Source organism: Malaya genurostris, chromosome 3 (assembly GCF_030247185.1).
Source record: "Malaya genurostris strain Urasoe2022 chromosome 3, Malgen_1.1, whole genome shotgun sequence".
NCBI lineage: Eukaryota > Metazoa > Arthropoda > Insecta > Diptera > Culicidae > Malaya > Malaya genurostris.
This window is the reverse complement of record NC_080572.1, coordinates 84,838,712-84,864,426: the sequence shown is the minus strand read 5'-3', so window position 1 is coordinate 84,864,426 and position 25,715 is coordinate 84,838,712. Positions and strand designations below refer to the sequence as shown.

Here is a 25,715-nt window from a genome sequence, read left to right as displayed (position 1 = left end):
AACATAAAGCTTTTTTAGGTCCACGCGGTTGATGCAAATGGTGCAGAATTGTCCGATGACGGGCCGATGGATGCGCTACGATCGGCCCCATATCGTGCTCAATCGGTCCGATAATCGGGCCGATGATCGGACCGATACGGGTCGACAAATTTCATAGGGTACATGTGCCTTTGAAGCAGAGATGCCATTTATACAAATTTTTTTTTTACAGATTTTAAATGCGCATGCAGATTTCATACAAAATACAGATTTTGTACAGATTTCCTAAACTCAAATCAGATTTCTAAAGATTTCAGATTCAGGTTTTGGGGTTAGTATTTGATGTTAAGCGCTAAGATCCCACATCAACTTACCAAATCACCATTTTAAAAGTATATGAAATGGAAATTATGTTCTGTTGATTCCGATTGCATTTATTTTCGTCGTTGAAGTGTAAGATATGAACAGAACTTAGAATTGTCACGCATTCTCAATGAAAGAATCCAATCCAACAGCCTCATTTTCAATATTTTACTGTCTCATTCGTATATGACCGACACCAGAACAAACGAAAAGAGATGAAGCATTTTCGTTTCTCATTTAAAATAAAAAAGACAGTATAATTACCAACGTCACTCTTTCCTCTATGTCAAAACGAAACCAAACTAACATCTGTAGGGAGCGTCAGCAGAATTTCAATTCTCACTGTTTCACTTGTGACGCTTGGCTATAAACAGTGACCAAAAATGGCAAATCGAAGTAATTACACCACAGAACCTCTTTGGAAACCAAAACTACTACAAATTCGAGCACCAACAGGTGAAAGTCACTGTGAAACAACCTTTTTCTGTCATTTTCGATTCTTAAAGCTTTGGTTGAATACCGACACTGCGTACTATGGGATTTTCACTGACAACCGCAAATGACTGAAAGGGCAAATGAACGAAAGAACACAATTTTGAAAATACCGTTGCGCTTATGTCATTGCGACATAGGTTTCGTTTTTATAGTTTGATAGCAAAGCTGAGAGTGATAATAATATCTCGCCATTTTCGTCTATTTTAAGTTAATGAAAATGACTTTTACTAGCTCTGGATATGAATATTGAACGCATATTGAATTTCTATACATAAATACAGATTTTCTGTGGAAATAAATACATTAACACTAATTTTCTTTGAAAATATCTGGCATCTCTGCTTCGAAGCTTTCGTTTGCAAAGCTCGTTTCATCGACTGGTTTGTTTTGTTCGGCATCTTCGCAGGAGCCGCCTTTGCCGATCCGTTTTTTGACAGTTTCAGCTGAGATTGTTGTTCACTTCTCGCTCATTCTCTCACCGTAGGATTTTGACATGAGTCTGCTTGACTGCAGCATGTCTGACGTTCAGGCCGCTAGCTAGCTAACAGCAGAGCAGTTCACTGTTGTCTGCTTTTCAAGAAAGACTTATGGGGAGCTAATGGTCTGTGATTGGCCCTTCGTAAATGCGTAGAATTTCTGTTTCCTCAAACTAAGCTTGCAAATCAGAAAGTGTGTTTTGTTGATTTTACTTCCAAAGCAAAATTCTCAGTTGGCAGGTCAACTTTCGGTGGTGAACAAAGTGCATAGATGCCGAAGATTGTAACCCGTTTCGGGCGGATGTGTTTGTGCTCTGTACCCATGAAAGTTTAATTGAAGAAACAGCATACATAACAGTGAAAAATCGAAGCTGGTGGTGGTTGCCAATAAAGTGCGAGGAAAATTGCTCGGATTAAGTTAAGGCTCCGTCCGTATGTAGGTATCGTGTACCAGTTTACAGTACAGCTCGTGGGAGTCATACAGAATATGGGAAAAGTCTAGTAGAACAAAGCGCGTTCGATCTGCTGCCCCGACGAGATTTTGAGTTCGGATCTCTGTGAAAAAGTGGAAATATTTCCGCACAACTGCTCAAGAAAACAAAGGAAAAGTCAAAAGCTTAGCACGAGTGCGGTGAAATAGATTGTAGGAGTGCTAAAAATATCCATCAAAGAACGCGAATTGTTTATTTTTACTCGACCTCTTGTTTGTTGTTGAACATCTTCACAGTAGCCCTAAGGTGAAAATAACGCAAAACTACATACCACAGTTGTCGGCGTAGAAAGTTCTTCAAGCGACCGGACATAGCGAGGAAGGTTGATCCCTCTTAACATATGATAGCATTTATGTATGGATATCTCTGAAAGGTTTGTTTTACATAACTTTTTTGGAATGTGTGTGTGCACGGATTTGTGATTCGATTCTGCATTTTTATTGTTGTTTTTTTTATATATATCTGCAGTGTGTTTGTTTATTGATCCTTTTTGTGAATCGGATTTGGGGGGTGTTTCGTTCGAAGTCGTTAATAGCAAAGAAAACTTACTTCATTCTTGTTTTTATGCTACCAGGAATGTAGAAATTCAATTGACTACGGGCATTACGAACGTTTCATTAATTTATATACAATGTCGCAAAATTGCCCGAAACCTCGATATCATTACCAGAAGATAATGCCATAAAAGCTAATGATGTTGCAAGATTGGTTTACCAGTCGATGATTTGTTTGCTGATCATCTCAAGTGGTAATACAAAAAATAATTTGAAACATGCGCTGCGACTTTTTTTTTGCAGAAACCGACCCTGTCTTATTACGATGTTTATTTAGATATAGAATTCTAAACTTTCAAGTTCTTATTGGAATGTGATAAATGTCCGATTCAATATTATTATGAATTTCTGCGATACCTAAATAAAGATAATCTGGTTCTAAATTTCTGATCTAGTAATAGTCACTATCGCATATTGTCCCACTTTTGGGGCAATTAGTTCCGGTTGAATGAAACTTTCCGGAATCACATCACCCATCAATCAGGATTCCACTTCATCGCTTAGAAACGATGTGTCAGTCATGCATCCTTCGCATCTCATCCCATCGTTGCCACCAACAGCAGCACCAAAGAGGGGGGTTTAAACCAAACCACAATGGCACTACCCCTGGAATGACACTTTTGATTCCCTTCCAGCATGCAAGGTTGGTTAGTTGCCACAGAAAAAACCTTTGTCGTCTCAGTTACGGTACATCCAATGAAACGAGATTGTGGCTTCGAAGAAATTAGAAAAAAAACACGTTTGTTTATCATGGTATGACATTTTACAGCAGCAAAACTTCGTTGTCACAATTAGTGTTTTTTTAAATAACCAAACCAAGCAAAATTCTATTCAATAAGCCTGCCCTGATTCAGTGACCGTATGATGTAAAACAATAACAGAGAATTAGCGGATTCTGGATTTTTTCCCCGTAACTAGAACAGCATCCATGCTGTTCTCACGGATAAAGCATTCTCTGGATTGACCCAATTTTCGTTCTCCTCCTAGATGAAGTAGCAAATTTCCACACAGCCAGGTCGAATGACTGAATGAACGAGAGAAAAGGAGAGTGTGACCGGTCGGAAGTGCCAAGCGATTGTACTGCTAGTGTACGTATACGGGAACGAACAACATCAGGCTGACGGGGAACCGACAGTCGAAGGGAGAGTGGATCTGTGGAAATTCAGTTTCATTCAATAATGCTCGGGATCAAGGATGTCAGGTCATTTTTTCAAAAATCTGTGATCAAGCCAAAAAAAAAACATCAATTTTCGGTGTGCACTTAATAATTTGTTGGAAAATACAGGAATATCCCGTAATAATTGAAAGAGAAAGTAAACAAAGAGAAACTGTCATTTGCACTTGGGACCTTTTCTATTGTTTATCGAGATTTTGGTGAGCAAAAAAAGGTCTCGCTACTTCTAACCGCTCTGTCGGATATTCAATTTCTCTCAGTTTTCCCTAGCAAATAGAAGACTCATGAGGGCTCATCTGTGTTCAGTCTGTGATCGAATCTGTGAAAATCTTTTATTTTTAAAATCTGTGCAAATAACTGGATCTGGCATCTCTGCTCGGGATATCACGCAAAAGAGCTGTCACGATGCCATCTTGGTGAGATCTACACGGAACCGCAAAACAACTTAATTTTAAGTACATTCACCCGTTTTGGGGATTCCGTTCAATTATTCCTAATTTTAGGTAAAGTGGCTCTAGGTAGTTCCCGTAAGGGACGTGAAAAAAATACCTAAAGATGAGTTATATTTACTCTCCAGTTGAGTCGTAATGACTCAATTTCAGGTTGATACGGTTTACTCCATTTTAGCTTATTGAACGAAACCAATAGCGAGGAAAACTGAGTCCTTAAGGTTCCGTTCTAGCTTAACATTAGTTAAGAAAAGCAGACGGAAACAAAGACACAACAAAATATCACATATCATGCACCAGCCGAAGAATCAAAGACACATTTGATTAGTAGGTAAATGGCTTGAAAAGTGTTAGCTAGCGGAATTAGTAGAGTTGCGTTTCATAATATCTAGAGTAGTTCAATTGGCAGCACGATTTCGAACCGGGCAAGGTCGGAGAAGGTTGCGAATTATGAACTATCTTTGAGAATTGGCGTCTTCAGGTTTCGGTTTTTCGTTATTTTTGTTTTACCTGTCATTTTTCAGTTTTCGTTGGGTAATGCATTGAAGCTATACATTGGGAGTGTTATCATGCAAAAGTATGGCTTAGGCATATGTGGCCTAAACTGTGTATTATTCCTAGGTGCGTAAGGACTTTTCTAAAACAATCAGTTTCATAAACCTATTCGTTTTCGTATTTATTGGTAGTACAAATTAGTTCGGTCCGTTTTCAAAACATGGCTCTGGCTGTTATGGACATTGAAACCGGGAGACATTACTGGACATGAAAAAATAAATATTTTATGATAACCCCAAGAAGAAAACCTTTTTTAATCAACCTAGTAGTGTTGTGTGTGATGGAAATAAGAGTGGTTTCCGAATAACTAATCCGTTTATTAATGGTAAGATTAAAAATTTCCTGACAAATCGTGGATTTCATTAGATTTTATAGGTTAGAGTTTTCAGGTGTACTCACGTTTAGTACTTATTCCAATCACTATCTCTGTCTTCCTGTTCTCCTATGTTTTCTGCTTTATCTTTCCTCCGCTACTTCAAACTGTTTCCGATGACTGAACTGTTCTCAGTTTTCGATAGTTTAGCTCGCAAACTGCAATTATTGCTGCAAGCGTAACTTTTCATTAGAAGTTCGATTTTAATTCTAGTACAAATTGAATGTGAATGTGATTTCTTACCCTTTAACTAGTGATAATTTTAGGTATAGGAATCGCTTAGGCTAAGTTTAGATGTATATAGAATATAAGCTTAACAACTTAAAATAAAAAATAGCAACTCAAATCTATGCCACTTTTTGTCTCGCGATTACCTTTTTAACTTAACTGTCGATTAGTGATGTATTTTTTTACTCGATTAATCAAAATAATCGAATAAAAGGCTAAAGTAATCGAGTACTTGTAATCGATTAACGGTAGTTGCACTACCGAGATAATCGATTAATTGCAATCAAATAATCGAGATCTATATCAATTTGTAGATAACGTTTAGTCTTATGCTGCAGACAGAGTGAACGCGAGAAGCTGAGCTAAATGGCATTAGCAAATCAAAAGCGAGATTGATACTAGCAGCAAATCAAACGAGACTCAGCTTTCAATCTAACAGGGTTCCCTTTGATTTGCCGTACATTTTCCGCTTTGATCAGAATCAAGCTTGCCTCAGCTGCTCGCGCTCACTCTGTCTACAGCCTTAGGTTGAGCTCTAGGACAGGACCAGACGACTATGTATTCGTTTACGAAGCCAGCCCACGATTGGTAAAAATTGGCATAAGCAAATACACGATTTTTAAATTCATGTTACCGCAATGTGAAAAAAGTGTTGTCAGGATCACCGGTATTGGTTTGTTTTGTTCTTAATGTTTGAGAAGATGAATTTTTTCAGTTGATTACTGTTTGCCATAATTTGTAAATGAAGTAAATATAAAGTGAAAAGCATTGTTTTGCAAGCGAAGCCATTCGAAGAATACACAACCAAAGTTCTTCAGTTGTAATTGAAATTAAATTGAATATTTATCATCTTTTTTCTGTTCTGATATCATTGGTCGAGAGCCTTTTGTAATTTACATCAGGGATCCACAAAAATAAGAAGATGCATTTCATATTGGAAAAAAGTGGATGAAATCATATACGAATAATGTCCGAGAAACACATGTATTTCGCGCATGGTGATTTGTCGACAATACGATTCAGTTACATGGGTCTTCCTCAGGGCTCATGCTTAAGCCCCCTTTTATACAATTTTTACGTGAACAACATTGATGAATGTATCAATACATCTTGCACGCTAAGACAACTTGCCGACGACAGCGTTGTGTCTATTATAGGACCCAAAGCTGCCGATCTTCAAGGACCATTACAAGATACTCTCGACAACTTGTCATCATGGGCTCTTCAGATGGATATCGAGTTCTCTACGGAGAAAACTGAGTTGGTTGTATTTTCAAGGAAGCGAGAACCAGCACAATTACAGCTTCAACTAAGGGGTGAAACCATAGCTCAGGTCTTCACATTTAAATATCTCGGGGTCTGGTTCGACTCCAAGGGAACCTGGGGATGTCACATTAGGTATCTGAAACAAAAATGCCAGCAGAGAATAAATTTTCTTCGTACAATAACTGGAACTTGGTGGGGAGCTCACCCAGGAGACTTAATAAGGCTATACCAAACAACGATATTGTCCGTTATGGAATATGGATGCTTCTGCTTCCGATCCGCCGCGAACACCCATTTCATTAAACTGGAAAGAATTCAGTATCGTTGTTTGCGTATTGCCTTAGGTTGCATGCAGTCGACTCACACGATGAGTCTCGAAGTGCTCGCGGGCGTCTTACCGTTGAAAAATCGATTCTGGGATCTCTCATATCGATTGCTAATCCGATGCGACATCTTGAATCCGATGGTGATTGAAAACTTCGAAAGGCTTATCGAGCTCAATTTTTTTTTTTTTCATAAATACGTTTATTTCATAGGCAATATACATAAGTTTTTCTTCGCCGTGGCATCCACAATACATAGTAGTTTAAACCTAATACATTTCGAATATCATATTAGTATGTTGGTACTCATTAGTTAATCTAAACACTGTTTTTATCAAGCGAGTTGCTATTTTAAATTACATTAAATAAAATACATTTATTTTGTACATGATCTTATAACTATTTCAGGATTGTTTGTATCAGTTCACCACTTATATTCAATATCCTATAGTTGTCTATTGGTTGAACTCATGGAAGAGAAAACAGTTTAACATAAAATAAAATTTAAATTGGAACTCCAATGGATTTAATGAAATGATAAAGAAGTTTCATGTATGGAAGGTCACGACAAGCAAGAATGTCGCGAACTGGGACATTGGATAGTCTACCTTGGGTACGCAAGGAATTTATTAGTTGAGATCTGACATCACGAAACTCCACGCATGTCCAAACAACATGGTCAATATCGCGGTAACCTTCGCCGCAAGCACAATGATTAGTCTCGGAAAGTCCAATTCGAAGGAGATGTGCATCTAACGTGTAGTGATTGGACATGAGTCTGGACATCACACGAATGAAATCTCTACTCACATCCAGTCCCCTGAACCATGCCTTTGTCGATATTTTAGGAATAATTGAGTGCATCCACCGACCCAGATCATCTTTATCCCAAGAAGCTTGCCAGCTGGCAAGTGTTCTTTGGCGAGACGCGCTATAGAATTCGTTGAAAGCAATCGGTCTCTCATAAATTTCACCCTCAATAGCACCACGTTTGGCTAAAATATCGGCTCTTTCATTGCCTGGAATGGAGCAATGAGCCGGAACCCAAACTATTGTGATTAGATAATTATTATTCAATATGTCGTTCAGACACTGTTTTATTTTACCCAAGAAAAACGGTTCATTTTTGCCAGCAGCGTTTGAGCGAATGGCTTCAATTGCACTCAGACTATCTGTGAAGAGGAAATAATGGTTTGGAGATAATGTGACGATTACATTCAAGCTATAATGAACTGCTGCTAACTCTGCTATATAAACAGATGCAGGTTCTTGAAGCTTGAATGAGGCCGAAACATTATTGTTGAACATACCAAACCCTGTCGCTTCTTCCATTCGCGATCCGTCCGTGTAAAACATTTTCTCAGAGTTGAACTTACTTGAAAATATTTTTGGGATTTCCATAGAGCGTAGGTGGTCCGGGATTCCACGCACTTCGCGCTGCATGGATGTGTCGAAAAATAAAGTTGAGTCAGGTACATTTAGGAGGCTGACACGGATAGGAATATATCTTGAAGGGTTGATTTCCTGTGACATATGGTTAAAATATACTGTCATGAATTTTGTTTGAGAACGAAGCTCGACTAGTCGTTCGAAATTATTAATTACCATGGGATTCAGCACATCACATCTTATTAGCAGGCGTGATGAAAGCTCCCAAAAACGATCTTTTAATGGAAGAACTCCCGCCAGAACTTCAAGACTCATTGTATGTGTTGAATGCATGCAGCCTAAGGCAATTCGCAAACAACGGTACTGAATTCGCTCAAGTTTGATAATATGAGAGTTTGCAGCGGAACGAAAACAAACGCATCCATATTCCATCACTGAAAGTATCGTTGTCTGATACAATTTTATTAGATCTTGCGGATGAGCACCCCACCAAGACCCTGTTATTGTTCGAAGAAAATTTACTCTTTGTTGGCATTTCGTTATCAGATACCTAATGTGTCCTCCCCACGTGCATTTGGAATCAAACCACACCCCGAGGTATTTGAAAGTCAAAACCTGTTCGATTATTCTTCCCATCATATGAAGCTGAAGTTGCGCGGGATCATGCTTTTTTGAAAAGACGACCAGCTCTGTTTTCTCCGCAGAGAATTCGATACCAAGATGAACAGCCCAAACGGACAATTTATCTAAGGTATCTTGCAATGGTTTTTGCAGATCAATAGCTTTGGATCCAGTAACTGAAACCACGCCATCATCTGCCAATTGTCTTAGTGTACATGGGGTTACTAGACAGCTGTCAATGTCATTCACGTAAAAATTATAGAGGAGCGGACTGAGGCATGAGCCTTGCGGGAGACCCATGTAGCTAATTCTGATTGTTGCCAAATCGCCATGTGAAAAATGCATGCGTTTCTCTGACAAAAGGTTGTGCAAATAATTATTTATAACCGCTGGGAGTCCATGTTGGTGGAGCTTGTCTGAAAGAACATCAATGGAAACTGAATCAAATGCTCCTTTAATGTCTAAAAATACAGATGCCATTTGTTGCTTTTGAGCGAAGGCAATTTGGATGTCAGACGAAAGTAATGCGAGGCAATCATTCGTCCCTTTATTTCTACGGAAGCCAAACTGAGTATCTGACAACAAACCGTTCGTCTCGACCCAAGTGTCGAGACGTCGTAGAATAATTTTTTCGAACAATTTTCTGATGCAGGACAACATCGCAATGGGTCTATATGAGTTGTGATTGGAAGCTGGTTTCCCCGGCTTTTGAATGGCGATAACTTTCACTTGTCTCCAGTCAGGTGGAACAATATTTTGCTCAAGAAACTTGTTGAACAATTCCAACAAACGTCTTTTTGCGAGGTCGGGCAGATTCTTCACCAAGTTGAATTTAATTCTGTCCAATCCAGGAGCGTTATTGTTACAAGACATGAGTGCTATGGAAAATTCCATCATTGAAAAGGGGCTATCAATGGAATCATCATTTGAAGAAGACTCCCTAACAATGCTATGCGTAGGAACGGAATCTGGACAAACTTTCCTCGCAAAATCAAATATCCATCGATTCGAGTACTCCTCACTCTCATTTCCTACGTTACGATTCCTCATTCGTCTGGCCGTATTCCAAAGAGTGCTCATTGAGGTTTCTCTTGACAAACCTTCCACAAAATGTCTCCAATAGCTGCATTTCTTAACCCGAAGTATGTTCTTGTACTTGGTTTCTAAAACCAAGAATTTTTCAAAATTCTGAGGAGTTCCTCCTCCTCGTTTTAAAAACGTCTTGAAAGCATTTTGTTTCGCGTGTTTAGCATCTGAGCACTCTTTGTCCCACCAAGGATTTGGAGGTCTTCTGTTAGACGATGGACCAAGAAATCGTTTGGTTTGGGCTTGTTCTGCGGCCTCCAGAATCGAACAAACGAGGAAGTCATATTCTTCAAGTGGGGGAAGCTCTTCCATTGAAGTTAAGACACTTGAAATATTACTTTGGTATTTAATCCAGTCAATATTTTTTGTCAAATCATATGGAATATTAACTGAATTAGCAATGCCTTTGTTACTGCTAATTGAGATGATGATTGGTAAATGATCGCTACCATGTAAATCAGGAAATACTTTCCAGGTGCAATCTAGTCGAATTGAAGTCGAACAAAGAGATAAATCTAATGCACTTGGACGTGCAGGAGGTCTTGGGATCCGTGTCATGCTACCCATATTTAGTACCGTCATGCTAAAATTGTCGCAAATATTATATATTAGAGATGATCTGCTATCATTGTAAACGGAACCCCACATCATTCCGTGCGAATTGAAATCTCCTAAAATCAAACGTGGAGCAGGAAGGGCTTCGACAATTTCATTAAGCTGTCGTTGTCCAACTTGAGCTCTTGGAGGAATATATACCGAAGCAATGCAAATGTCCTTTCCTTTAATGTTTATTTGACAAGCAACAACTTCTATACTAGAAGTCGAAGGAATGTTTAATCTATAAAAGGAATAACATTTCTTAATTCCTAAAAGCACTCCACCATACGGGGAGTCTCTGTCGAGACGTATAATGTTAAAGTCATTAAAATTTAAGGCTATGTTTGATGTAAGCCATGTTTCGCACAAAGCAAATACATCACATTTTTGACTATGCAACAAAACTTTAAATGAATCAAGTTTTGGCATGATGCTTCGACAATTCCACTGCAGGACAGTGATTGAATCATTTGCGGCGGATGATAAATTATCCATCAAATGATACAAAACCTGTAAGAGCTGGCCATTGAGCTGATAACTGTTTCAAAAAAGTTCTAGCTATTGGAAGGAATGCTGTTATGATGGTCTTTAGAGGTTCAGAAATATTGAATGCAGCGAAAATCCATTCTACAATTTCCGAAAATTTCAGTAATCCTGTTGGTGAATGTGAAATGGAGCCCACTGGATTATTGTCTTTTCTTGAGCTAGTTCCTGGATTGGTTTGTGAATTTGACAAACCAGGAGGCACAGTTTTTGGTTTTAAATTTGGCTTTTTAGCTTTAACACGGGGATCTTTTTTTGAAGGTATAATTTTAGGTGTCTTTTTTGGTATTTTGTGGTTTGTTAATCTCCTCTTAACAGACCCTTGAGGAGTGACAAACGAGGTATCTTCACTATTTCCGTCAGAGTCAGATTCCTCTGGCTCCGCAAGATTTGAAAAACCGTTTTCGGTTTCCAAAGGGGAGACATGTATGACCGTTTTGAGCATTTCTGCATATGTGCGCTTAGACCGTGCTTTTAAAGAAAGCTTCATTTTGTCTTTACGCAGCTTAAATGCAGCGCACACTGAAAGATCATCATGAGGGCTTTCCCCACAATAAACACATTTTTCAACATCTTTATCGCAAAGATTATCCTTATGAGGCCCTTGACATTTGATACATTTGGACTTATTACTACAGTAAGTAGCTGTATGTCCGAATTTTTTACAGTTCGTGCAATTCATAACATGCGGTACGAAAAGCCGAACAGGAAGACGAATTTTATCGATATAGACATGGCTAGGCAATGCAGATCCGGCAAATGTTACGCGAAACGAATCTGAGGGACGATAAGACTTTTTTCCATCGACAATAGATGCTGAGTACAATTGTTTGCACTCGAGTATCTTAACTCCCTCAAGCATGGAGTTTTTAAAACGGCCAACTCCATTTTTAAGTAAATCATCTGCTGTCAGACTTGCTTCAGTCACAACACCGTCAATTTCTACCTCCTTCGATGGAATGTAAACTCGATATTCAATAGCAAATAATTTACAGGTTACAATATCGTTTGCCTGTTTCAAGTCGTTAACTACAACTCGAATTTTATCTCTATTAACCTTACAGATTTCTTTAACTTCAGAGAAATGTGATGTCAAATCCTTTGTAATTTGCATCAAGTTTAAAATCTTTTCTTTTTTTCGAAGATAGACTATCCATGGCCCAGTGGTACCCTGTGGATAATGTTTAGCCCTCGGAGTATTTAAACTTTTACTAGTATCCGGAATCGGATTCGGATGATCTTCCATGAGATCATCCATTACATTAAATTTTTTTTGTAAATTAATAATACCAAAATAAAAACTTATGTTTAGTAAAATTTCAGATATAAGAAATAAAAAATAAATTAAATTAAATCTACCTTGTAGCTGATGTCTCTGTTCCTTTATCGTGAAGAACGACGTGAAGCTCTTCCAACGATTTCCAATTGGCAGTCTTTTGCTGTTTCCAATTGGCAGTCTTCTGTCGTTTACTGCTATCTCAGTTGCTCTGCCGTCGTTGTGAACACCACTGCACTTGCTGTACCTGACCCCAGGTACAGTGCTTTTGCTCTTGGTGGCGATCAAATGCGATGCTTGCAGTGTAGCACCTCGCGATATATGCCGTCTCTTTTGATCCTACGCAGCGTACAAATTCTGGTACCTGGTAGATCAGCACTGGGTTGCTTTAGCACCTCTGTGCCTTTGCACCCCTTCGTCTTCGCACCTTTATGCGATGGCACCTCTGTGACTCGTCACTTCTATGCTCTCGCACCTCTGTGTCTCTACACCTCTGTGCGTATGAACGGGATGGCCTTCGTTGCTAGCTTTCCAGTCGGGAGACGCCCCGAATATTGCGTTTGCTATGGGCAGTTTAACTACCTGAAGCTTAGAATTGTCTCGGTAGCAGCCGTTAACTCACGAGCCAGTACAATCGAAACACAACCTCTTCGCTTGAATGGTTTTTACTGAATCATATCGAGCTCAATTCTCAGACCCGTTTCATGTCCTTGTACTTTAATTTCATGGCTCAAAATATCAATCCTTCTTCATATATTCCAAACCGTGCTCATTTCTTGGATACTTCTAATTCTACTGTGTTTTTCGATACATCCATGAAAGAAGAAATTCGTGGAATCCCGGATCACGTACGCCCTCAAGTGGCCCCAAATATTTTTAATAACAAATTCAGAACAGTCAACTGTGAAAAGATGTTTTACACTGACGGATCAAACATCAACAGGTCCACTGGCTTTGGAATCTTCAATCAGAACATCACCGCTTCTTACAAACTCAGTGATCCGGCTTCAGTTTACGTCGCAGAATTAGCTGCTATTCAGTACACCCTCGAGATCATTGAAACCTTGCCCAAAGACCATTACTTCATCGTTACGGACAGTCTAAGCTCAATAGAAGCTCTCCGGGCGATGAAACCAGGAAAGTATCCCCCATATTTCCTGGGGAGAATAAGGGAACATTTAAGAGCTTTATCTGAGCGGTCTTATTTAATATCGTTAGTCTGGGTCCCTTCGCATTGCTCTATTCCGGGCAATGAAAAGGCAGACTCATTGGCTAAAGTGGGCGCATTGGAAGGTGATATTTACGAAAGACCAATCTGCTTCAACGAATTTTTCAGCATTTCTCGTCAGAAGACACTCGAAAGTTGGCAAGCTTCATGGAGCAATGGAGACCTAGGACGTTGGCTATACTCTATAATTCCAAAGGTATCGACGAAGCCTTGGTTTGAGGGGATGAAAGTGGGTCGCGATTTCATTCGTGTGATGTCCCGACTTATGTCTAATCACTCCGAGTTGGGTACGCATCTCTGGCGAATTGGCCTCGCTGAAAATGGTATCTGCGCTTGTGGCAATGGTTACCATGACATCGAGCATATTGTGTGGTCATGTGCCCTGAATCGTTTCGCAAGATTACAGTTAAGAGACTCCCTTTGGGCCCGAGGTAGGCCACCAAATGTGCCGGTGCGAGATGTACTAGCAAGTCGCGATTGCACTTATATGTACTCGATTTACATCTTTCTGAAAAATATTGGTTTATCAATCTAGTTACTGCTTTTCTTTATTTACATCCTTTACAGTTCACCTTTCCCCAAAATGCCATATGGTGACGTACTGATTGGTTTTTGGTAATCACACATCGGAAATTTTGAGCCAAAATGAAACGAAGATTACACGAAGACTTTGAAGTTATTACATTATTATTATCTGTTTTTTGTTGTTGTATATTGTTTGAGTGTGTATGTAACTATTTGTTTTTTCCATACTAACCTGGAGTAACCGCCAGTAATTCGGCTCCCTTTTTCAACACTAACCTTAAATTTTCTATAGTTTAACCATGAATGTATTCCCCACTCTTTAACTCTCCCACCAACCTTGTATGTGTATGTATATATGTTAAATAATAATTGTAATTATATTGTACGAAAAAATACAATACAGACTTTGGCACCTCTGAGCTAAAGCTATGTGCCATATCAACAAAAAAAAAAAAAAAAAAAATATATACGAATAAAACCGACATGCCCTTCATCACACTTCCGAAAAGCGATAATCAATCGATAATTCTGGAATTAGACTGTAGAGCTAGACTCAAAATCTTGGACAGGCTCAGAATTCAGTTGCGAAATTATGGTCCGGAATCCAGATCAAGAATTCAGCACATGAATTTAAATAGCTATGAAACTGAATTGAATCGAACTTCTAGAATTGAATTCTGAATTTGAACTTCAAACCTGAATAAAGGAACTGAATTCAGTTCCAAAATCTAGTTAAATAATCCAAGTTCGGAATATAGTTCCAGCATACATGTCTTGAATTCTGAAAATGGATGTACCAGAATGATGAAGGTGAAATCCTAAATTCTGGACTCAAATTCCGAACATAAATTCAGGAAATATGTTCTCAAATTTAGTCAAAAAATCAGTTCCAGAATCCTGAATTATAATTGAGCTCCAGAGCCATAGTTTAAATTTCTGAACCTGTAATCTGGACCTAAATTCTGAAACTAAATTTTGAAACAAAAATCTAAACCTGAAATTAAGCTCACAATTCAGGCGGAATAGAATCCAGGTTCTGAATTGAGTTTCGAAATTCATCCAATCTAAAATTCGGCTCCCGAATCCAGATTCAGTATTCAGAAGCTGCATGCGATTACTGACAATTTATTGCTGTACAACATGCGGGCCACCCGCTGGGTCTCTGTGACCTGGGGGTGTTTCCCGCGGACCCATTGAAACGTATAATCGTCATCTGGAAGAAACTAATGCCATATTTAATCCACCGACCATTGCCGATCGCCAGCTGCAGACTGAATCTGCAGAATCGACCATTGCGACCGGAATTCGCCACTACCCTAATGATAATACCCTAGTTTTAAGTTAGTTTTAATTTAAAATAAGAAAATGCCCTTGGCATCTAAGAGCTTAAGCAGTGTGCCTTCAAATATGTTACTATTGAATAAAAAAAAATTTATTGCTGCTAGTTGAGAAGACAACCGACTCGACACGACATCCGATAAGCGAATATAAACCCGACCTGAACGTTTAACATTTTCTCAGGTTTTTGCTTGCTTTATGATACACTAATGGTAAAGATTTTTTATTCAACACAGATTTTCATTTGGCAGCTCTGATTCCGCCTAGAATAATATGATCGATTAATTTCATTAATCGATTAGTGCCTAATAGTATTCGATTACACTAATCGACTACTCTTTTATTAATCGAAAAACCTAATAATCGTTTATTACGACAAATCAGACATCACTACTGTCGATTCATCGAGTTTGACATTTTGAAACTGACCGAGAGTTAGTGTCCAAGAATGTAGGAGGATACACTGCAAACGTAGACCGAGCAATGCACAGTGAGATGCGCCGAGGGGTCGTGACAGGTGTAATGATGCCTTTCTCATATTCGAAAAATATCACTAGAAGATTCTGTGAAGAAATTTTTTTTTCAAATTTGAATTACATAAGAAAATTTCTTTTTTTTTTGTTTCGATTATAGAGGTTTTAACCTTGAGGTCATTCACCTCTTCGGGCCAGAAAAACCTTCTGACCCTATGTGCGGGGTTGGGAATCGAACCCAGGTGGGCTGCGTGAAAGGCATCGACTTACCCATCACGCTATACTCGTCCCCCAAATTTTCTTTTGGTATAAACTAACATTAACCTTTTCAATTTGTAAACAATTATGTCAAGTTAATAAGAATTCTTCTTTATTTTGCATCGTCGCACTAAATGATTAAACACACTTTACCGGATAGTTCTGGAACCGGAAGTTGGATTCGGATAAAAGTAAACAGCAACCTATGAGACTATAGGAACTTTTATTTGAGCCTGTTTGTGGAAATCGATCTAATCATCTCTGAGAAAATCGAGTGAGTCTCGTTTTAAACTTTTTGACCATTATTTCCGGTACTTCTGGAAACGAGAACTTGGAACCAGTATAGCCGAAATTGGTTCCTTTAGTAAGTAACTAATATAGCCTACAAATTGAATCAGTTTTAAGCCGAATCTAGAAGAATTTTACCCTTTTTTGCATCGTCGCTCTAAATGACGGTGTGAAATTCGATAGCAACGTATGGGACTACGAGATTTTTTACTTAATGAGAGACATTATTTGACACATACTCACTTTACTTTTATAGAAAAGCATCGTTATCGTGATCTTTTAATAACACTAATAAGTAGGTAAATATTGAGTTAAAGAATTAAAAATTTTCATTTTTTTCACTTGAAAAATATAGATTTTAATGTGGCAACCCTGCACGCTACACGAAAATGAACAAAGCACGCTGCGTACGGAGCAAAGCCGCACGTACCGTCGTGTACTAGTTTTGCATCGTCATTTTGAATGTTTTGACACTCATCGCCCTATAATTTTGGAACCGGGAGTCGGATCTGGATGAAATTGCACAGTATATGTAAAGACAATGAGAGCTTTAGTTTGAATCATGATTCGTGAAAATCGGCTTAACCGTTGCTGAGAAATCGAAGAGAGTTCAGTTTTTGGAGATTTTCTTTACTACTATTGTTTGCTATTGGAAGCGGAAACCGAGGACTAGTAGTCCCAAAGTAGTTTTATATATTCAATAACTAACAAGTTCTACCAACTGGATGAATTCAGTTGTAAGTTTTATAAAAATTGTGCACCTCGTTTCGCTATCGCTTGTGAAAAAATACTCATGAAAATGAAAATTTTCACTAACCGCACTGAAATACCGGAACCGAAAGTCGGATCTGGATAAACTTTTCGGAGACTTTTTAAAACCTTGTACTTGCTTCTTAGTTTGTGAAAATCGGTTAAGAAATTTCCGAGAAAATTGAGTGCACATTTTTTAATATGTTTGCACAGTTCCGGAACCGGAAGTAAGTTTGTGGAAATCGGTCCAGCCATCTCTGAGAAACGTGTGTGACTATTTTCTTTCCGTTTTTGGTGCATATCACTCCGTATTTCCGGAACCGGAAGTCGGATCCAAATGAAATTCAATACCAGGCTATGGGACTGTTAGTCCTTTTATTTGAATCTAAGTTTGTGAAAATCGGTTTAGCCATCTCTGAAAAAAGTGAGTGCAGATTTTTTCCATTTTTTTGGTACATATCATCCTATATCTCCGGAACCGGAAGTCGGATCGGGATGAAATTCAATAGCTGGCTATGAGACCATGGGACCTTTCATTTGAATCTTAGTTTGTGAAAATCGGTTCAGCCGTCACCGAGAAAAGTGAGTGCATATTTTTGTTACATACCAACAAACACACGGACGGGCGGACACACACAGACCTTTGCTCAGTTCGTCGAGCTGAGTCGAATGGTATATGACATTCGGCCTTCAGGGTCTCGGTTAAAAAGTCGGTTTTCACAGTGATTGCATAACCTTTCTATATAAGGAAGGCAAAACCAAATTCTATACCACTCAAACAATCACCCTTAATATGCTTAGGAGTAAAGTTTCTATAGCTATCATTACGACGATGAAATCATGAATTTTAGTCATGATTTCCAAAGAAACCGGAATGATTTTAAACGCGATTATTGAATTATGGTAGCGGTAACTTCTTGTATGACTATTGACAAATCTTTGGTGATTATCATTACAAATTTATATAGACATGTGGGTATTATGAAAAACAATTCCATTTCAATCTATCAGTTGCAAAAATGATATGATTACTGCATCATTCAATTCTTGTTAGATTTGTGGGAAAAAAACAAAACTAAGAAGATGAAAGTGCTGTTACGACCAAGAATTGGTCAAATAAGAATGAGTGTAAATAGTTTCAATGTTTCATTAGAAATTCATATCTTGCCTATATACCAAATTGAGCTCATACAAATACAGAAAAATAATCAGGTCCACGTTCGAGTCCAAAATCTTGTTCAGATTCATGAGGTCAGATCTAGAATTCAGATTCATGTTTGGAATTTAGACCCAGAATCCTGCTTCTCGGGTCAGAATTTAGGTTCAGATCTTAAACTACTGTCAGGAATTCAGACTCAGAATCTAGACCTGGGATCAGAACTTTGGTCCAAAACACACGAAAACCTATGTATTTCTGTCAGGAGTTCGGGTCTATAACCCAGGTTCAATATGCAGGGCTAAAATTCGGATCCCGTAATTCGCTCAAGAAGCCAGGTCCATGTTCTTAAACTAGGTTCAGAACTCAAGTCCAGGATTCAGGTGAAGAGCCAAGGTGCAGGATTTAGTTTCAGGTACAAAAACTCTGTTAGGAGCTGATCCGGGATCAGCATTCTGGCCCAGAACCAAAGCCCAAGTTCAGGTTGAAATTTCAGAATCCAGATGCAGAATTCAGGTAAAAAATGAATAATTTTGATTCAGAATCTGAGTCGAAGTCCCAATTTTAGATTCAGAATTCAGATTCTGCACTCAGATCACAAATTCATGTTCAGAGATTAGGTCAAGTTACTCAATTCAGGTCCAGTTTCTGAGTTTCAATTGTAGTATGGAATCCTGGTCTGGAATTTAGATCTTGGCTTAGAATCCATGTACAGAATACAGATCCAGATTCAGAATCCAAATAAAAAAATCTATATCATTTTCAGAATACAGAATCCAAGCTCAGAACGCAGGTCAAGAACTCAGATCCAGAAACCAGTTCCTTAGCCATGCTTCAAAATTTTGGCCTAGAGTCCAAGTCCAGAGTTCAGGTTCAGAGTCCAAAATCAGGATCAAGTTTGAATTCTGGTTCAAAAAACATGTCTAGATTCAGATACAGAAACCTTGTCGGATATCCAACTACAGCGTCCTGGATCAGAATTCTGGTCTAGGTTTACAAACTCTATCAATAATTTGGGTTCAAGTTTAGAATTGAGGAATCCTGGAGAACTCAGAATCCAATTCAGGCTCACAGTTCAAGTGCACAATAGGTTCTGTCAGAAGTTTAGAAAACAGAATTCTGACACAGAATCTAGGTCCAGAATGAAGGTTGAGGTCTCCGTCAGGAGTTCATATTCACAATTTAACTACAGGTTTAGAATCTAGATCCATGTTCCGAGTATTGAATTCTGCTACAAGTTCAGAATCCATATTCGGATAAATAATCTCTTTCCAGAATCCAGGTTCAGATTCAGTATTCTGATCCAGAAACCTTGTTCGATAGTTCAATATTCTAATCCAATGTTCAGGACAAGAATCCAGATCTACATATCGCTTAGTTATTAATGGGCGAGAGGACTTGGGAGTTTTTCTAATAATCATAGAACCAAATACAAAAAAAATGTAATAAACACAGTCATTCACATCTTTATCACCAAGACATAATTTTTGTCGTAATTTCTCCTGTAGAAAGTCATCGCTTTGGAGTCGCAAATAAACTGTTTGACCTCAAATAAACTGTTTGATTTAAAATGTTTTCATTTTTGTCTCTTATACAAGAAGTAAAACCTAGAACTAGAAATGACTCGAAGTGGGTAAGAATTTCTCAAGTGGGCCACCTTTGAACCTCAGCATTGTGAATTGCAGAGAGATGTTGTTATTTTGATAGTTTACTTAAAAAATAAAATGTCAAACAGATTTGATCTACAAATTTTTTTTGTTGCTGTTATGAAAAACTTTTCATACACTTTTTTTTTAAACTTTATAACTTTCGAACAAATCATTCAATTTTAATAAATCCAACATCATTTTGTTTGCATTAAATTACACTATTAATAAGAATTTAATTTTAAAAAAATGAAAAAAAGTCACTAAATGAAGAGAACACTAATAAACAACATTGCGCTGAAAAAAAAAGGCCCGCTATTTATGTAATAGTTATTAAATATTTTATGACACCGTGTAGTACGACGAACGGTGCGTAAAAGGTTGAATGCCAGGCGCTATGAACATTGATGTGACGCGCAAGGCGTTCGTCAATGTTTGTTTACGGTGTTCGTGCGGCCCGAACACGTTATATCTGGTTAACCTTTTGTTCTCCACTGAGTCTTGTTGTCAGCAACGATGTCAGATCTACCGATTCTGAGATTTTCTATTGGAATATTTCTACGAATATCTATGGAAAGTCATATTTTTGTACGGAAAACTACGGAAACTGGTTGCCTGGCGATCAGAAAAAGGTTGTTTCCTGGTTTGCACTGCAACTATCTGGCATCAATGGTCGTCAGTCTTTAGTCGAAAGCAGTTACCGAACTTTTTTTTTTGTTTCAATTATAGAGGCTTTAACAATAATGTTATTCGCCTCTTCGGGTCAGAAAAACTTTCTGATACTATGTGCGGGGTTGGGAATCGAACCCAGGCAGGCTGCGTGAAAGGCATCGACTTACCCATCACGCTATACCCGTCTTCCGGGTTACCGAACTTGTATCGTATAAGGAATAGTTGTGTATCTGTCGCTTTAACTATTTGATGCATTTTTCGTTACAAAATGCCTAATCCTAAACGATGTTGTAACCCACTTAATAAAAAAAATCATTTGTCTATTCATAAGAATATAAAAGTTGTAAATGAAAACTGGAGTTTCTTATTTTCAAATTTAATCGAAAAATGTGTTTGTGATTCATGCAGAAGATCTATTTCTAAAAACAAATATCAGCCAGCCGAAGTTATGAACATATTAATAAAACCGAATAGTAGCTCGAGCTCAGAAGATGGAGAAATAGATGATTTGTCTACTTTCGAATCAAATGAAAATTTCAAAAGACGACGAGTTGGTATGTCACATATTTTAAAGTTTAGCGAAAAATTCATATAAAAATAGATATTTCAATCAACTTTATTTCCCTTACTTATAACAGTGAATTTTATTTGACTTAATTTGTCATTTCGTTAATTTGATTCTTACTATAGGGTGATTTTTTAAGAGCTTGAGAACTTTTTTAAACAATAAAACGCATAAAATTTGCAAAATCTCATCGGTTCTTTATTTTAAACGTTAGATTGGTACATGACATTTACTTTTTGAAGATAATTTCATTTAAATGTTGACCGCGGCTGCGTCTTAGGTGGTCCATTCGGAAAGTCCAATTTTGGGCAACTTTTTCGAGCATTTCGGCCGGAATAGCCCGAATTTCTTCGGAAATGTTGTCTTCCAAAGCTGGAATAGTTACTGGCTTATTTCTGTAGACTTTAGACTTGACGTAGCCCCACAAAAAATAGTCTAAAGGCGTCAAATCGCATGATCTTGGTGGCCAACTTACCGGTCCATTTCTTGAGATGAATTGTTCTCCGAAGTTTTCCCTCAAAATGGCCATAGAATCGCGAGCTGTGTGGCATGTAGCGCCATCTTGTTGAAACCACATGTCAACCAAGTTCAGTTCTTCCATTTTTGGCAACAAAAAGTTTGTTAGCATCGAACGATAGCGATCGCCATTCACTGTAACGTTGCGTCCAACAGCATCTTTGAAAAAATACGGACCAATGATTCCACCAGCGTACAAACCACACCAAACAGTGCATTTTTCGGGATGCATGGGCAGTTCTTGAACGGCTTCTGGTTGCTCTTCACTCCAAATGCGGCAATTTTGCTTATTTACGTAGCCATTCAACCAGAAATGAGCCTCATCGCTGAACAAAATTTGTCGATAAAAAAGCGGACTTTCCGAATGGACCACCTAAGACGCAGCCGCGGTCAACATTTAAATGAAATTATCTTCAAAAAGTAAATGTCATGTACCAATCTAACGTTTAAAATAAAGAACCGATGAGATTTTGCAAATTTTATGCGTTTTATTGTTTAAAAAAGTTCTCAAGCTATTAAAAAATCACCCTTTATATTCAGAGTTATATGAATAAGATTACATTCATTTTTCAGAAAAAAAAATCATAATCGATGCACAGTTGGTGAACGAAATCAGACTGGCCTTATCTAAGACAAATTCAAGAAATGATAAAATTAGAATTTTGACTACAGTGCCACAAAGCTGGAGTGTTCGGCAAATGTATGAATTATTTAACGTTTCTCGAAGATTGGCTTCAAGAGCTAAGAAAATTCATGAGTCACTTGGTTATGGATCTTGCCCCGGTAGCAAAAAAGGACATGCTTTGTTCAAAAATACTATAGATGCAGTAAAGCAGTTCTATGAATCGGATAAATGCAGTCGAGTTATGCCGGATAAAAAGGATTTCGTCACGGTTTTAATTGACAGCAAACGTGAACAAGTTCAAAAACGATTATTGCTATTCAATGTTAAAGAATTACATCAAAAGTTTAATGCCAAATTTCCTGAACACATAATCAGTTTGTCTGCGTTTACTAAACTTCGTCCACACTGGTGTATCCCAGTTGGAATAAGTGGAACACACAATGTTTGTGTTTGCCAAATACATCAAAATGCAAAACTAAAGTTTATCGGTGTAAATAGGTGTCTAGAAAACTCTGGAGCTACAATTTTCTACAATACTCGTAATGTATTGGAAAAAATGATATGCGACGAAGTAACAGAGGCATGTTATTTATTACAATGCGAAAACTGCCCTGGTGTTATTCCGATTGTTAACATATTGGAAAGATTATTCGAGGATTATGCAATTAATGAAATTCAGTTTGAAAATTGGACGACTGTGGACAGGTGAATTTTTATATAACACTATTTCTTATTATTGATAACAAATTTATGCTTTCAACAACAAAATTTACACCTTTTAGATGCGAAATACAAACTCTGAGTTTGAAGAAAACTGAATTTTAAAAAAATCTTGAAAAGGAATTGCCATTGCTTTTGAAACACGATTTCATTGCAAGAACACAAGCCAATTATCTTGATACTACCAAGCATTCTATTCAAACCGGAGAATTTGTTATTACATTAGATTTTTCAGAAAACTTCAGTTTTGTTATTCAAGACGCTATTCAATCGTTCCATTGGTCGAATGAACAAGCGACGCTTCACCCGTACGTAATTTATTACAAAAAGGATGAAAATATGAAGCATCACAGTTTTGTGATCATTTCGGAATATTGTAAGCACAACGCTGCATCTGTCAATCTGTTTAACACAAAAATGGTGAAGTATTTGCGAAACATTCATGGAGAGAAAAATGTTAAGAAACTGTTATTTTTTCTGATGGAGCTGCTTCGCGGTATAAGAACAAATATAACTTTCTAAACCTTCAATATTTAGAAAAGCATTCAAAAGTTGAAGTTGAATGGAACTTTTTCGCAACTTCTCATGGTAAAAGGGCTTGCGATGGAATCGGTGGTAAAATTACAAGAAGTGCTCGACGTGCAAGTTGGCAACGACCAGTAGATGACCAAATAATTACGCCAAAGGATTTATTTGTTTGGGCCAAATTTTTTTTTTCGAAAATCGATTTTGAATTTTGTTCTAAAGAAGAACACAAAAACGAAGAAAAGGCGTTGACTTTACAGTTTTCAAAAGCAGTTACAGTAAGGAACACGCGTCAGTATCATTTTGTTAAACCAGATAAAACTAGTCATGTAATTTTCAAAGAAATTTCATGTAGCTCAAAGTTTGACAAGCTAAAAATTGAAAAATAAAAACTCGTCAGATAACAGAAAAAACATGTATTAGTCAATGATATTCAAACTTATAGCCTCTCGTAGCGTGTCAAACACTGCGCGCGCTTGTAGCTTCTACACACTGTTCGTGGTACTACACGGTGTCATAAAATGTTTAATAACTATTTAATAAATAGCGGGCCATTCTTTTTTTCAGCGCAAAGTTGTTTATTAGTGTTCTTTTCATTTATGTGAATTTTTTTCATTTTTTCAATTACTTGAGAACGCTACTTTTCTTAAATGTTTAATAAATAAATATTGATTTAACATTGAAAAAAACTTTCGAAAAAATCCAAAAAAAATCTTATTAATAGTGTAATTTAATGCAAACAAAATGGTGTTGGATTTATTAAAATTGAATAATTTGTTCGAAAGTTATAAAGCTTATAAAAAAAATTTGTATGGAAAGTTTAATTGTTCATAACAGCAACAACAAAAATGTAGATCAAAATTGTTTGACATTTTATGTTTTTACGTAAACCGCTATCAAAATAACAACATTTCACTGCAATTCACAATGCTGAGGTTCAAAGGTGGCCCACTTGAGAAATTCTTACCCAAGTGTTACTTTTGAGCGAGCTCTTGAAAAAATCATAGTGTTGTCCACATACGCCTAATGCGGAACTTTTGTCCACTACCCAACGAAAAGACGGTCTGAAGTTATGACTGATAAAATGCAAACAATGAAATCCAAAAACTGGCGTCTTGAACATTCAGAGACTACTGCCAACTGAACTACTGTGAATGTTATGATACACAACGCAGAAGACTTCCGGCTAGAAAAGAACTTGGTATTTGATCTGATCCAATTTCGCACTCAAAAACTTAATTCCTCTCAGTTTTGCAATGACTGAGTGGAAACATATATTGGAGAAGCCAAATAAATGAAGAACTTAACAGAAAAGATGTTTTTTTTTGGAAAAAGATACGATCAGAGACAGGACTCGAACCTGCATTCCGTGCATACGCGCTACCATTTCGCCACCCTAAGCCTTCTGATAGGCACAGTTCTAAAACACGACTAGACATGATTGAACGTACATCGAACATGATCTACATCCTGGCCGTCTTACGACCGATACCATACATCCAAACATCTTCTCTGTTCATCAACCACTAGTCTTCTCGCTCTATGCCTATTTTCGCTCAAGCACTGAGTAGGAGAGTGTATTTATAATCGCTTGTCATCTTCTCTACTGGTGTCAGTCACTGGCTGGACGGCTACCATGTCTAACTGTGTTTTAGAGCTGTGTCTATAACAAGGTTCAGAGTCTATAACAGGTTCGAGACCTGTTTTTGAGCGTATCTTTTGATGATTTTTCTGTTAAGTTCTTCATTCATTTGGCTTCTCCAATATATTTTTCCACTAGCCATTGCAAAACTGAACTTAGTTATGGCGGCTTTACCTCAAACCAACTAAAATTAATAAATCATTCATTCCTCTACCAGTTTATCTCTTACTCACACTGAGCAATGCTATGTGAGGTTTTGTTGTTGTTTTATTTACCTAATGTTTGAACGATAGGGTCTTGAATTAACAAATAATTTCTACCGCGTCGGGAATGGGAAGCAAATTATTTTTTGTATCATTTTTGTCTATTTTATATCTAAATCTCGAGGTAACTGCAAAAATGTTGATTGTCGCTGAGTTTTAATAATTTTTTCTACTGGGTGGGCAGTAGAACGAATAATATTTTCAAAATGGGCATTCGACCAAACAAGTTTGGGAACTACTGATCTAGAACTTTCAGTAATACATTATCCGCTGATCCCGATCAGTGC

General features: G+C 37.6%; 1 protein-coding gene across 1 annotated transcript in view; it reads left to right on the top strand.

Moving 5' to 3' along the window:
* The first annotated feature begins 1,398 nt into the window (after positions 1-1,398).
* Positions 1,399-25,715, top strand: part of LOC131435167 (E3 ubiquitin-protein ligase goliath-like) — a 191,492-nt gene continuing 167,175 nt past the window's right edge. Inside the window, exon 1 of the mRNA XM_058602777.1 lies at positions 1,399-2,177. The gene's annotated coding sequence lies outside the window, so the exon portion shown is untranslated. The remainder of the gene's footprint in view (positions 2,178-25,715) is intronic.